Raw genomic sequence first — 14,444 nt, forward strand, 5'->3', positions numbered from 1 at the left:
AGAGAAAAGAGTGGAGGTTGTTGAAGGTATCAGAAAGATATCATAGCATGCTTGGAAATGGGGGTGAGAGCGAAATGCTCAAAGCCAGGACCTACTCGGCTGGGAGCAGTTCACTTTGAGTTCTGAAGAACTCAGGAGGAGAGTGAAATGAGATTGCTTTCTATGCCACAAGTCTTGGGTGTTTCTAGGTAGGCAGGGTGTGGTTGGGATGCAGTGTTTGGCAGGCCAGTTGTTGAGAAAGGAGATATTGTCAGAAATAGCTTGTAAAGAGGAAGTGGACAGAGTTTCCTCCTTAAAGGAGGATGCTAAATTTAAATCTCATTCAGTGGAATAAAAAAGGCACACTTTTAAAAAAAAGTCCTACAACTCAGAAGAATGACTAGTTTCAGTGCTCTCACTCTGAACTTTGAAATCTGCTCCTAATAATAACAATGCAGTGATGAAGGAGACTAGAAGCATGATAAAAGCTTGAATGCGTACACGTACCTTAGGTCCTAAAATAATTTTCACAGGCAGTTTTTCATTTGAGCCTCATGGAAATCCTGTGGCAGAGAAAGAGTTCAATTGTCATTTTCCCCATTTTTCAGATGGGCAAACAGAGGCTCAGAGATGCTAGATAATGGGTCCGAGTTCATGGAGCTAGTAAACAGCAGAGTCAGGAGCAGAAGCTATGTGTTCAATGAGCAGCACCTGGCATGGAAGAGGTGCTGATTAAATGTTGATTGAGTCATAAGGGAAAGAGTCAAAGAGCGGAGACCTGGGTTCTGATCCAGCCTCTGCCTCTTACTCACTATATTACCTTGGGAAAGTCACTCTGCCTTACCCAGTATATGTGTCTTCTGGAAAATGAGGGTTTGGGGTTAGAGGAAATTAGCAGATCTTCCTTTCAGACACAGTATTCTCAAAGTCTGGGGCACCAGACACTGCAACCCACTGCTTCTCTAAGGACATTGAGTATGCATCTTGCCAAGTCCCAAGAGTGCTATGTTGGACAGAAGGGTCAGAGAAGCCTTTGGGGAGCCTGTTCAGAGCTCGGCTGAAATCTAGAGTGCCTTGGGTGGGGAGTGGGGGAAGAAGAACACCAAATCCAGAATTGGAAGAGCTGGGTTTGAAGCTTGGCCCCATGGACTTGCAACCTCGAACGTGTCTTAATACATGATGGTCCATCTCCCACCTCCAAGATTTTATTCACTCTCCCTTTCTTAGCTTGCTTTCCATTCTCATTTCTACTTCTTAGACTTCCTAGGTCTCTTTAGGGCTCAGCTCATGTTCTGCTTCCTATAGGATGCCTTTCCCAGTTTAGTGAGCAAACATTTATTAAGCACCTAATATATACTTATATGTATTCATTGCCTGGAGAGAATGGACACTCCCTGAGGAATGGCTTTGCTACTTTTGTCTCTGTATCCCTACCATGTAGCATAATGCCTGGCACATAGTAGGCTTGTAATAAATGCATGTTGATTCATTGATCTGACAACACTAGAAACATGGATAGAAGTACATTGTCCTTTATTAGAAGGAAGTGGGGCAAAGCACATATTGCTGGATATGGATAAGCTGCTCATGATTTCCTGGTGAGAAAGGAATGGCCTGAGAAGCAGGCAATCAGTCTGAATGGAATCTGGTCAGTGGGGCCAAATTGTGGCCACTAAAAGACCGCATTCTAGTCATACTATCATGCATAAATTTAAAGCTAGACAGGGTCTTAGAGGTCACGTAACGAAGCCCCTTCATTTTATCTGAGCAGCGTCTCAGAAGACATCTAGTATGACTCCTAGCCACAGCTTAGCACAGTGCCTGGCACAAAGTTGGCATGTAATAAATGTTAAATGACTAACTGACCTAAATTCTCTATCTTTTCTATACCATCCCTGGCAAGCAGTCAATCATTCAAACACCTCTAGTAATGGAGAACTCACTATTTCCTAAGGTTTGGATACTTCTAATTGTTAGGGTGGCTAGGTGGCACAGTATATAAAGTACAGGCCCTGGAGTCAGGAGGACCTGAGTTCAAATCCAGTCTCAGACACTTATTTAGCTATGTGACCCTGGGCAAGTCACTTAACCCTGTTTGCCTCAGTTTCCTCACCTGGAGAAGGAAATGGCAAACCACTCCAATACCTTTGCCGAGAAAACCCCAAAGTGGGCCAAGAGTTGGAAACAACTGAACAAAATTGTTAGGAGGTTTTTCCCTCAGTAAGGAAAAAAACACTTTCCTAGAATTTTAACTCATTCCTTTTAGCCCTGTCATCTGGGGCCAAGCACAACATGCCTAAACTCTCCTTGTCTCTATAGCCCCTTAAGACATCCCTCAGGTCCCCCCCCCCCGAGTATTCTCTTCTCCGGGCTGAACATCCCCAGTTGTCTCTCCAGATCCCTGTATGGCACGGTTTCCATTTCCCCTCACACTGCTGGCCATCCTCCTCTGGCACCCACACCGAAGAATTCATGGATCTTTGAGGAAGTGCGGAAGTAGGAAGATCGCATTAGCATTTTTGGCTGCGAGCTCAGATGCTGACTCATATTGAGCTTGCAATTTCTAAACCCCCTCAGGTCTTTTTCACATGAACTGTTTTCTAGTCACGTCTCTCCCATCCTCTACTCGCTGACTTTTTTTTCCTTTTCCTTTTTTATTATAAATTTAACAATCATCAATGCACACAAACATTCCAACGTATTGGTATATGTGTAGTCATAGGTTGTGGATTTTTTATACAGATTGTGAACAATATCTTTTAGGTACTCTTGAGGACAAACGCATGCTATCCTTCAGACTGCTACTTTTTTTTTAACATTATAAATATTTATTACTTTATTGTTTATATTTATATATGTTTTATTGTTCATGTATTTATTATTACATAACATTATTTAACATTATTCATTCTTTGACCTTTTGGGTTTGATAGGCAATCTAAGGTCAGGTTCTCTAAATATATCAGAAATAACTTAAAAAGCTTATTTCTCTAATCAGGTTGTCTCCTCCTCCCTGTAAAGAAATAAAAACCTGGAGAAATTTCTTCTCCCATGAGCTGTCTTTCATCTCCCACCTCCCAGTCTCAAAACTTAATTTAGAGGTATTATGAAACATCACTGTTACTATGAGATTTATTATTTTTGTTCAGTCGTGTCTGACTCTCTGTGATCCCATTTGGGGTTTTCTTGGTAAAAAATACTGGAATCATTGGCCATTTCCTTCTCCAGCTCATTTTCCAGGTGAGGAAACTGAGGTGAACAGGGATAAGTGACTTGCCCAGGGTCACACAGCTAGTAAATGTCTGAGACTGCATTTGAACTCAGGTCCTCCTAACTCTAGGACTGGTTCTCTATCCATTAAACCACCTAGTTGCCCTTGAGGTTTATTGACAATGTCTAATTATAAAGAAACATAGATTAAACATTTCAACATGTATTGGCTTTAATAGAGATCACAATCAGAGCTTCTCCTGGGCTCTGGGAAATCAAGGGAATGAATAAGATGCTAACAGGATATCTTTATAATTGTCAGCTCTCAATTGCTGGTCCAGCCTAGTCTCTGCTCCTTTCTCATGAATGTATCAATTTAGGTGTTGATCTGCTTCAGTCTGGGGAAGAGTCTCTTCCCCAAAACCCTCTCTCAGTTCTCCTCATAAGTGATCTTCCAAGTGTGGGTCTGTAAATTCTGTCAAAATCCTTACGTCTTTCTCCAATGGTAGCTGACTGTCCAGATGGCTCAGAGGCTTTCATCCAGTGGCAGTTGTGTGCTTTCCAAAGTTCTCTTTCCTCTGTTAAAAGAACAGTGACAGGATCCAAAACTTGAGAGGAGGGGCTGTTTAAACTAGGATCACTCAAAGAAGATTGAATATAGAACCATGAAATTATGTTACATACATTTGAAGTGTTTATTAAATTTCACCACAGTAAACAAAAATATTGTAATGTTTTTGTACTCTTCAGAACCTTTTCTTCTTTCTTTTAAAAAAGCTTTATTATCCTCTCTCCCTTCTTCCTTCCTTCCTTCCTTCCTTCCTTCCTTCCTTCCTTCCTTCCTTCCTTCCTTCCTTCCTTCCTTCCTTCCTTCCTTCCTTCCTTCCTTCCTCTCTATTTCCCTCCCACCCATCTTACCTCTCTCCCTTCTTTTCTTTTTTATCTTTGTCTTTTCCCACTACCGCTCCATATTCCCTAAAAACAGTTGATTTTTTGAAGACAATATAAGATTTCCTTCTTCAATGCTTTAGTGAACTTTTGATATCACAAACATTCCAACACTCTCCAATCACAAGCCTAAAGCCACTGACACCTTCTCATTCTGTGTAATTCTTGCCCATGTCCCTCTGTTTGGGACTGATCTAATGTATCAGAGACCTTTTCCCCCCAAGTCTTTGCCAAGTTTCCTCCATTACCTCTTTTGACTGAGTAAGTATCGCTAAATCAGAATAAAACTATACAAAAAGTACACTTAGGTTTCAGAAAAGCCTTTGTTTATTTTTTTGTCCCATAGACTAAGGAGAGAATTGTGGTCTGCACAATGGCAGAGCTGGTAAATTCAAAACTTAAATGCCCATACCTAAAGAATAACCGCTAATGGATTGGTTTCAAAGTGGAGAGAAGTCATTAATGGAATACACCAGAGATCTGTCCTTGGTCCTGTGCTGTTATTTATTTATTTTAATCAAGGACTTGGATTAAGGTCTAGAAGGCTAAAACCAATAGGAATGGCTAGTATTAGATTGTCGTCAGGATACAAAAGATCCCAACAGATTAGAATGATGGATTGAATCTTGGAAGGATCAAGTTAATTGAATAAGTATAAAGTTCTACCCTTGGATTAGAACAACAACAAGGATGAGAACAACAACAGCAACAACCATCACCAAATCTCACAAACACAAGATGGGCAAGCCATGGCTAGAGAGTAGTTTCTATTAGGAAAAAAAAAGATATGGTGTTTTCATGGGCTGTATGTTCTAGGGGAATCAACAGCACAATATGCAGATCTCAAAGCTAATGTGATCAGAGGCATAATGATGGCTCCTTAATAAAGGCTTGTTGACTGATCATCCACCCTCTGCTGGAAGATCTCCCATGAGATGAATCTACTCCCGTGAATGTACTGCTTTCCAATGCAGCTCATTCCAACTTTGGACAGCTCCAGCAGTAAGGAAGTTTTATCCTGGGTGAAGTCTAAATATGCTCTTTTCAGTTTCCACCCTTTGCTTCTCATTCTGCCTTGTGGGGGAAGGAGGAGGAGCAAACTGGGCAAATCGAATCTTTCTCCAATGTTACAACTTTTCAAATTCTTAGAGACAGTGAAAATTGTTTGCGTCCTAAATCTTCTTTTCTCCAGGTTAGACAACGTCAATCCCTTCGAGTAAGCACACTCCCACGGGCAGTAGGATTGAGAAAGGAAGCCAGCATGGGAACTTTTTGAGATCCAGCAGTCAGAAGAGTTCCCTTTTGCTTCGTCTCTTCCCCCACTTCTGTGGCACCCCACAACTTCCCACCCCTCTGGGCAGAGGTCAGTGGCTGGGTGGCGCATAGAGACATTGAAAACATCAAGCATTTCTTTCCCTAATTCCATTCAGAAACTGTCAGGGAGTCCCAGAAGCAGGGAGGACCATGAAGGGATCTTAAGGGATTTTCTTCAGGCAACCTAGGCAAGACTGAAGGAAGGACTGATAACCTCTGGTACTGTTGTCTTCAAATGACCCCTGGGATGGTATTGGCACCACTCTAAATCACTTTTTCCCTCTTTCTCTTTATCTGATCCTGGTCCCTCTTCCTCTCCTAGTGCATTGCTCAAGAGGCTTTCACTTAGATGTGGACCTTCCTGGTACCAATACAGAATGTTTCCTAATACTTCTCTTTAGATCCTGACTCAGTCACTTGTAGATCTTCTTCCCTGGACTTCAGTTTCCTCACCTTCTTTAAGCATTTATTAAGCACCTATTCTATGAGAGGCGTGGTCACAAAGTAGACAGAGAGCCAGCCTTTAAGTTAAGAAGACCCTGGTCTGAGTCCCATCCCTGGACACACGCTGCCTGGGAGTTGAGTCACTGCTAGGTGGAGCTTTGGGGAGGTGCTGGATTCAGTTAAGAAGATGGGTTTGAATTCTCCTTCAGACACCTGTGTTATTCATCTTAAATTGCACCCTTCCCCGCCTACCCGCAGGTGCACTTAGTTGCTTGCATGTAGTTTTCCCCCATTAGACTGTGTGCTCCTTGTTGGCAGGGACCCAGTTTTTGTCTCTTTATTGTATCCCCAGAGCTTAATGCATATAGTGCCTGGCACACAGTGGGTACTTAAATGTTTGTTGACTGACTGACTCTGGGCAAATCATTTAAAGTGTGCCTGGAATCTAAAATGGTGAGTTGGACTCTAGGGTCCCTTTGGGCTCTAAATCTCTACCCAAATCTCTATGTAAATCCTGTTGCTTAACCTCAGTGCCCCAGGCAGCTCCCTTAGCACAGATGTTTCAGAGAAGCTGCTGATCTGAACTGGTACAGGGAGTTACCTTACTTGGAACTGTCCACTCTGATGAAAGAAAATATGCCGGGTACTGTGCTAGGAGCACAAAGACAAAAAAGAAAGAGCCCTTGCCCTCAAGGGGCTTCCATTCTACTCTGCAAAAAGAGGGGTTTGGCTGAGATGACATCGAGGTTCAGCTTTACATCCTGGGACCTTGTCCTCAGGTGTCAAATGAGAGTCTGAACATTTGTGATTTCTGTCAGGCCTTGTCATGTGCCTGTGACCCCAGGAGCCAGCGTTTCAGCCGCTCCTCCCTTCCCCCAACCTCTGTCTAGGGCTCAGGAGACCAGGAGCCTTCAAGTATGACCAGGGCGGGGTGGGGTGGGGCTGACAATAAAACTTCTTTATCAACATGCTTCATTGAAGTACCAGAAACTTCTCCTTTCCTTGGCTTGGTTTCTTTTTTTCGGTCATAACTTGATTTGAAGCATAAAATGTTAGCACTGGGAGAGACCTTGGAACAGGGAATGTCAGAGCTGTGAGGGACCTGAGAACAGGGGATGTCAGGGCTGGGAGGGGCCTTAGAACAGGAGATGTTAGAGCTGAGAGGGGTCTTAGAATAGGGGATGTCAGTGTTGGCAGCGGCAAAAAGAGTATGGGAGGATAGAATGTTACATGTAGCCAGGGCTTTAGAACACAGAGTTTTGAAGCTGATGAGGATTTAAGGACCTAGACTATTAGATTTGGAGGGGCTCTGTGAAATATGAAATGTAGAACGTCTGAGTGGAAAGTGTCTTAGGGAGGTAGATTATTGGTGCTACAGTGGTCAGTAGAGACCATCTCTTTGGACTTTCTCATTTCATTGGTGGTTTATTAAATAGTAGGGAGGGTGGGACACTTGCCTAAGGTCACACAGTAGGTGTGATGGGGGCACCCAAAGTTTTCTGTCTCCAAGCTGAGAGGCCTTTGCACTAGACACTGTAGGCAGTAACAGGTCATGAGTCCAATAAAACCTACCAGCTCCTGGGTGTGACTCGTCAAGTCTGCTTTCAATTGGTGCTTTTAACAAGATGCTCCGGCCCTTGGTCTAACTGAGGAGAGAGCTCCCAGTTCTGTGGGCTCTTGGGGAGGGGAATCATGTCACTCCTTGGCTCAAGGACCTTTGATAACTCCTCCTTTTCCCTCGGATCAAACATAAACTCTCTTGGTTGCACTTAACTCCCTGCATAGCCCACTTCCCCTCTCCATTGCTAGGCTGATTTTTCATTCTTATTTTTGATGCACTATATCGTCCAGCCAAACCGAGTTCCTTGCTGTTGCTTATAGGGTTCATTCCAACTCCCGTCTTCCTGCCTTTGCCAAGTATGTCCCGCCATGCCTGGAATGTACTCCCTCCTCCCAGCTACCTTTTATAGCCTCTATTTTCCTTCAAAGTCCAGCTCGGAAGCCACTCCTACAACAGACCTTTCCTTGAGGCTGTCCCAATCCCTCAAATGCTAGGCACTTGCAAAATAAATCCTTTTTTGTTGATTCTATATATACTTCCTTGTTATCTTCATGGAAGCTGAGGCAGAGGGTGGGGCAGTTGCTAGAAAGCTGGGCCCAGAGTCAGGTAGACCTGCGTTCAAATTCAACCTTAGACACATGCTATCTGTGTGACCCTGGCTAAGTCATTTAGCCTCTATCTGCCTCACTTACTTCAACTGTAAAATGGGCATAATAATAGCACCCACCTCATGAGGTTATAGTGAGGTTCAAGTGAGATAATATTTGTAAAGCACTTAATACTGTGCCTGGCACATAGTAGGTACTTACAAATGCTTGTTTCTTTTCTTTCCTCCCTATTAGAATGAAAGCTATTGTGAGTAGGGATTTTGTTTCATCCTTTGTCCATGTGTCCCCAGCTCCTAGCCATAATAGGCTCTCAACAAATTCAGACTGATTGACTGGAATTGGGGATGGGGAATCTGCCACATGGGGCCTCAAGGCCTCAAGTTCCCTATCCTTGGACTAAATGAAGGTAAATATCTGGGCTAGATGAAATGCCATCTGGTAGCATCGAGATGAATTAAATACATTCTAGTGCCTTCTTGTACCTTGGCTGTCTGTGTGAGAGGATGTCCACAGAGGGAATGTAGGATTCAATAAACAGTTCAAAGCTTTGTCTCTATTGTTTGAAACTCCAGGCCTCCCTGGTCTCTCCTTTCAGCTGGATGATACGTTTTCACAGTTAGCTCCAAGCCAGAGGGAAGGACATGAGGATCTTAGAAATCACCATCCTCAGGAAACTGGTCCTTAAACTGCCCTTTTCAAAGAGCATCTGAAGTCTGACCTTTGGGGAGAAGCCAGGGCTATTTTTGACTTTTCTGAAACTAGGTTGACATCCAGATCTGCCTTCTCCTGCATAGAGCCCTGATCCCAGAGAGGGGAGCTGGCAGCTGCTAACTGGAGTCCAGAGGTGCTGGACACTGCTATGCCCTTGATTTCCTGTTAAAAAAGTACTTTTAATATCAGTGACAACTAAATGTCAAAAGCCAGGAGTAGAGGAGTCCCCAAGGCCAGGAGATAAGGTGCCCCCATGTACACATCTGTTGTGGATAATCAAGGAAGGCTTCCTGGATGAGGTGAAATTTACATCTTGAAGGATGAATATAGTTTCAAAAGGTGGTGATGGAAGGTTGTAGAGAGGGGTATTCCAAATATAGGAGATATGAGTAAAAATATGGAGGCGGTAAAAGGTGGCACATGTTTTTTGGGAAATAATAGTCTTAATTAGATAGAGCAGAGTATGTCTCAGGAGTAAGATGAAATGAGACTAGAAAGAGAAGGTGGTAGTAGATCGGAGAAAGCCTTGAATTCAATTTAGTTCAGTCATCATATATTAAATGAAACAAGTCAAACCCAGAATTAAACAGGAGGAGGATGGTGGACTGGATTGCCTTCAGGAAATTGCAAAACTCCTTTGATGAGTCCAAACTTCTTTTGGAAACAAGGACCCGTCTTTTTCATGCCAATTGTCTAGAGGTGTTGTTTGAATTTGTGATGGGGAGTACAACAGTACAATAGTCTCAGGAGATAGTAGAGGTATGTGCCCCCCCCCCCCACGTCCTTAATAGCCAGTGAAAGTACAAGGGGAAAGATAATTGTTATAGTAATAATACAGTGACAATGACATTGCCCCATAACCATCAGGGGAACACTCAACCCAAAAGATAAGTATAATAATAGTAATAATAATTATAGCAATGGGACCTGGACTTAATGATTAAATTAATGTTGATTATGAGTGAAATGGACATCTAGGTGGCACCATGGTGCATAGAGCGCAGGGTCTGGAGGCAAGAAGACTCATTTTCCAGAGTTCAAATCTGGCCTCAGACACCTAGTAGTTGTGAGACCCTGGGCAAGTCACTTTACCCTGTTGGCCCCAGTTTCCTCATCTATAAAATGAGCAGGAACAAACCACTCTAGTATCTTTACCAAGAAAACTCCAAATGGGGTCATGAAGAGCAGGATACAACTAAAATGACAATAACAACAGGATGTAAGAAATGGTAGAAACTATATAATATATTTAGCACCTATTGAATACTTAATAAAACCTGACTTGAATTGGTAGCTTGTATTATAAAACAGAAGCTCACTCTCATAAACGAGCTGCTGACAAATTCCTTGGTTACAGAGATTTGAAAATAAACTACTGAAACCAAATCATGATCATAGACAAAAACCATTGCCCATTATTGCTCAAATATGATGTGGATCCGTAAGAAAGGAATAACCACATTTTTTTTTCACAGACTTTACACCAAATACTCAACATCTCCCAGTTACATGGACCATGTTGGAGCTGGTTACACCACATGTCAACCCTGTTGTCCAGTCGTCTACTGGAAATTTTCAAGGATGCTTCTGGTGAGCCAAAAAAAAATGAACTTATATCCCAATAATTTCCTTTAATTACAAAAAGCTTTTATTTTCCTCCTCTGTGCATGTCTACAGACTATTAAATGTAAAAGGATAATAACAGGATAGTGACTTGTTTAAGGACCATTTCTTCCTGAATTCCATGCACAAAAATGAGAAGAATTGGATAATAATAATAATCATAATAATCATAATAATAATGAGGATAACAGCAGCTGACATTTATAGGGTTTGCAAAGCACTTCATACATGCTATTTCATTTGAGGAGGACAGAGTCATACATGATAATAGGATTATAGGGTTAGAGGTGGGGGTAAGCTAGTCCAACCCCCTCATCTTACAGATGTAGGAACCCAAGGACAGAGAGCTAACATCACAAAATCACAGGATTAAAGATCTAGAGATTAAACGTCTTGCCCAAGATCACATAGTGTCAGAGTCAGGATCTGACTCCAGGCTGGTGCTCTTTTCATTGTATGATTCTGCCTCTCCTCTATTCAAACCCTGAGAGATGGAAAATAGGAGCAGGAAGTCCATGCCCTCAGGGAGGGGATTTTATGGGGGAAGCGTAGGGGTAGAGCAATACTTTGAAATGGAGGCAAAGAGAGTACAAGTGACTTACCTATGATCTGTTATTGAGTTGTTTGTCCTGACTCTTTATGAACCCCTTTGGAGTTTTCTTGGCAAGGATACTGGAATGGGTTGCCTTTTCCTTTTCCAGCTCATGTGAGAGATGAGGAAACTGAGGTGAACAGGGTTAAGTGACTTGTCCAGGGTCACTAGCTAATTAGTGTCTGAGGCCACATTTGAAATCAGGAAGATGAGTCTGCCTGACTCCAGGCCTGGTGTTCCACTCATTGCACCACCTAGCTGCCCAAATAATTAGTAATCATTACAATAATAAGGAAACAGTAAACCTGCATTAAAATTTTGGCTCTGGCCCTTTCTATCAATGTGTCCTTGGCCAAGTCACTCAGATTCTTTGGGCCCCAATTTCCTTCTGAATAAAATAACGAGTTTGACCTGCGTGGTCCCTGTGGCGTCTTCCATCTCTAGCTCTATGATTCTATGATCCTGTGACTTTCTCTCTCTCTGGGCCTCAGTTTCCTCTTATATCAAACAAGGAAGTTGGGTTAGATGATCTCCAATTTTCTTTGAGTTTGGGGAAATTCCACGGCCCCCACCAAAATAGAGGGTTAAATAATTGATTAAATAATCAACGACTGGATGGGAAACTCAACTTCGACATAGGCTCAGACTGCATAGACTAACCTTGGTTCATCAAAGATCAGCATTATTTCACCCAGCTGGCAACCACTACTGATTTCTGCTGGCACACAACAGGCTACAACCTCTCTGCGTGTCCTCTGAGTAGCTTCTGCTTATAGGGCAGATGTTTATAGGAACAGGATCCACAGCATCGGCATGAGGAGGCTGGTCTCCTGCTAGGGCAGCATCGTCACAAAGGCAGGTATCCAGGATCTCCACATGACCTATTTTCCCTATTTAATAACTGAGCCAAGTAGTTAGGATGGCATTCCCAAGGAGGGGCAAATGGGAAGTGGTTTATAAGCTGTAGCTTCTCTCAGTGATGAGACCCCTCATCTGTGTGGGAACCACATAAAAATACATAAAGACAGGCCTGTTGATTGGTTTGTTATGGCCTCTGGTTGCTAATGGGCTGGGTCTGGGCCTCTTGGAACAGGCAGCCTGGGGCAGTGGAAAGAACACCGAACTTGGAGGCAAAAGACCCGAGTGCTAATCTGAGCTCTGCTCCTGGGTGAACGGGAATAAATCATGTTGTTCTCAGGGTTCCCAGTTTTCTTTTTTTCACGTACAAAATGAGGGGATTGGACATGATCAGGGATTGTTAATTTTGTGTGTGTCATGGATCCTTTTGGCAGCCTGGTGATGCCTGACACTACTGTGGTTTATGGCCTACTTTAAGAATGGAAGGAAATGATAAATTTCAGTTAAGGATGAATGAAAAAAAAAAGCTATATTCTTTCCCAACCAAGTTCACCATTTTGTGAATTCTCTTCACAGAGCCCCAAGGAATTCATGGACCCCGGCACTACATGACCTCTAAGGTTTCTTTTTAATTCTAAATCCCATAAGGAAGAGGCAAGGGCCTGCTCTTGGTGGCAACGTGGTTTGTGAGAAGATGGCCAGCAAATAAAAAGGGAAGCAAAATGCGGCTGGGACCAAGGGAAACACAGCTAATAGGCTAGATCAGGAGAGGGAGGGAAAGTAGAAGTTCTGGAGATGAGGGTTAATGACTTCCAGGCCATGGTCCAGAAGAATCTGATACTCCTCCCAAGTCCATACAAGGGCCTCATAGCCAAGGGAAGGGAGACTGAGAATGTAGGCGCTCACTGGATCAGGCTGTGAAACATGTTTAGAGCTCAATAGAGCTTCAAAAGCCATTCTGCTCCAATTCCATCATTTCAGAGAAGAGGAAATTGAAGACCAGAAAAGTTAAGTGACTTAACTCAAGGTCACACAGGTAGTAAATTACAGGAAATATTTGTCAAATCAACAAATGGGGTCACCATAAGAAAGACATATGATCAAATCAATGGACTATTGATGTAGAGTTGGAAGGGACTTGACATTATCAGTAGTTCAAGGCCCAGGGGTCCTTAGATTATGTAAGCAGGGTATATGCCCAGGGTCTGTCAAACATAGAGACAAGGCAGACGGAAGGTCTGGGGGTTCATCATCTTGATGACTCCAATTTCATCCAAACCCTATGAGCAGTCAGGCAGCCAAGATGGGATCTGGTTGGCCCAGGGTCAGAGGATGGGCTAAGGAGAAAGGAAGGGGGCAAAGGCAGTCTTCAACTACATCCCCTATCCTTATTATCATAACCCTAGAGTTAGGAAATGCTTCAGAGCATGTTAATATTGGCATTTCTGAGGTTAGATAAAGGCCACCTTTCTAATGAAAAAAAGGAGAGTAAATTCTTTCTCTTAAATGGGAGTTTCCAGAGCCCAAATCTCAAGAAACAACTCCCTGCTCTTCCTTCTCCTCGCTCTTCACCTCCCCAGATGAGCCAATCTATAACTACCTTCCCTGTGGTCCCTTGTATTTGCCCTGTGGAAGCCTGTTTCAGATGCAGAGAAGTGGGAAAATTGGGGAGATAATGTTGCTGTTAAATGCATTGGCCCTGTGCAGTGAATTGCCATGGTGTCCCCATTGTGACATAATTCCCTAAGCTCCAACCACCCCCTCCCCCAACAGCACAATTATTGTGTTGTTTCCCTTGAAAGGAGATCATAATCCTTCTGGGCCATCCAATCAAAATCTGGCTCATCCCAAAGGAACACACCATAATTATATGATTTCCACATGACTCTGTGTATATATTCTAAATATGAATTAGATATTATATTTTCTTTGTAAATATAATAAGCCTCTGAGGATTTTGCAATTTTGAATCAGACATATGGATACAAATTTCTTTTAGGTTAGAACTTACTGATTGGTTTGTTTCAAGAGGTAACCTTCCTATGATAGAAAGAGCCCTGTCTTCAGAACCCTCATAACCAGGTACAAATGTGGGCTCTGCTGCCTACCCATGATGGGACTTTGAGCGATTCATAAAATTGGAATGAGACCTTGTGGGTTCTCCCTCATTGGAGGTCTCCAAGTACTGACTAGATGACTATTTGTTAGGTAAGATGCAAAGGGGGGCTCACTTTCTTTTTAGGCTAGGCAGTCTTTGAAGTACTTTTCAATACTCAAATTCTACAATTCAAATTCTGCAATTCTCAGTAATACTTAAATTCAACACCTGAGTAACACCTGAGAGGCCTGAGGAGGGAGTAATGGAGAGGGGGGAGAGAGAGAGAGAGAGGAGAGAGAGAAGTGGGGAGAGAGAGAGAGAGAGGGGGGAGAGAGAGGGAGAGAGAGAGAGAGGGAGACAGAGAGAGAGAAAGAGAGAGAGAAAAAGAGAGAGAGAGAGAGAGAGAGAGAGAGAGAGAGAGAGAGAGAGAGAGAGAGGAGAGAGGGAGAGAGAGAGAGAGAAGGGGGAGAGAGAGAGAGAGAGAAGTGGGGAGAGAGA

General features: G+C 43.0%; 1 long non-coding RNA gene across 1 annotated transcript in view; it reads left to right on the forward strand.

The window, feature by feature from the left end:
• LOC144457444 (uncharacterized) overlaps positions 1 to 14,205 on the forward strand; it is a 40,765-nt gene extending 26,560 nt beyond the window's left edge. The window contains exons 2-3 of the long non-coding RNA XR_013486748.1: positions 10,251 to 10,365; positions 12,425 to 14,205. This is a non-coding gene — a long non-coding RNA (uncharacterized LOC144457444). The remainder of the gene's footprint in view (positions 1 to 10,250; positions 10,366 to 12,424) is intronic.
• Positions 14,206 to 14,444: the final 239 nt, after the last annotated feature.

This window comes from Phascolarctos cinereus, unplaced genomic scaffold (genome assembly GCF_003287225.1).
Source record: "Phascolarctos cinereus isolate Bilbo 61053 unplaced genomic scaffold, phaCin_HiC Scaffold_5;HRSCAF=322, whole genome shotgun sequence".
In the NCBI taxonomy this organism is placed as follows: Eukaryota; Metazoa; Chordata; class Mammalia; order Diprotodontia; family Phascolarctidae; genus Phascolarctos; species Phascolarctos cinereus.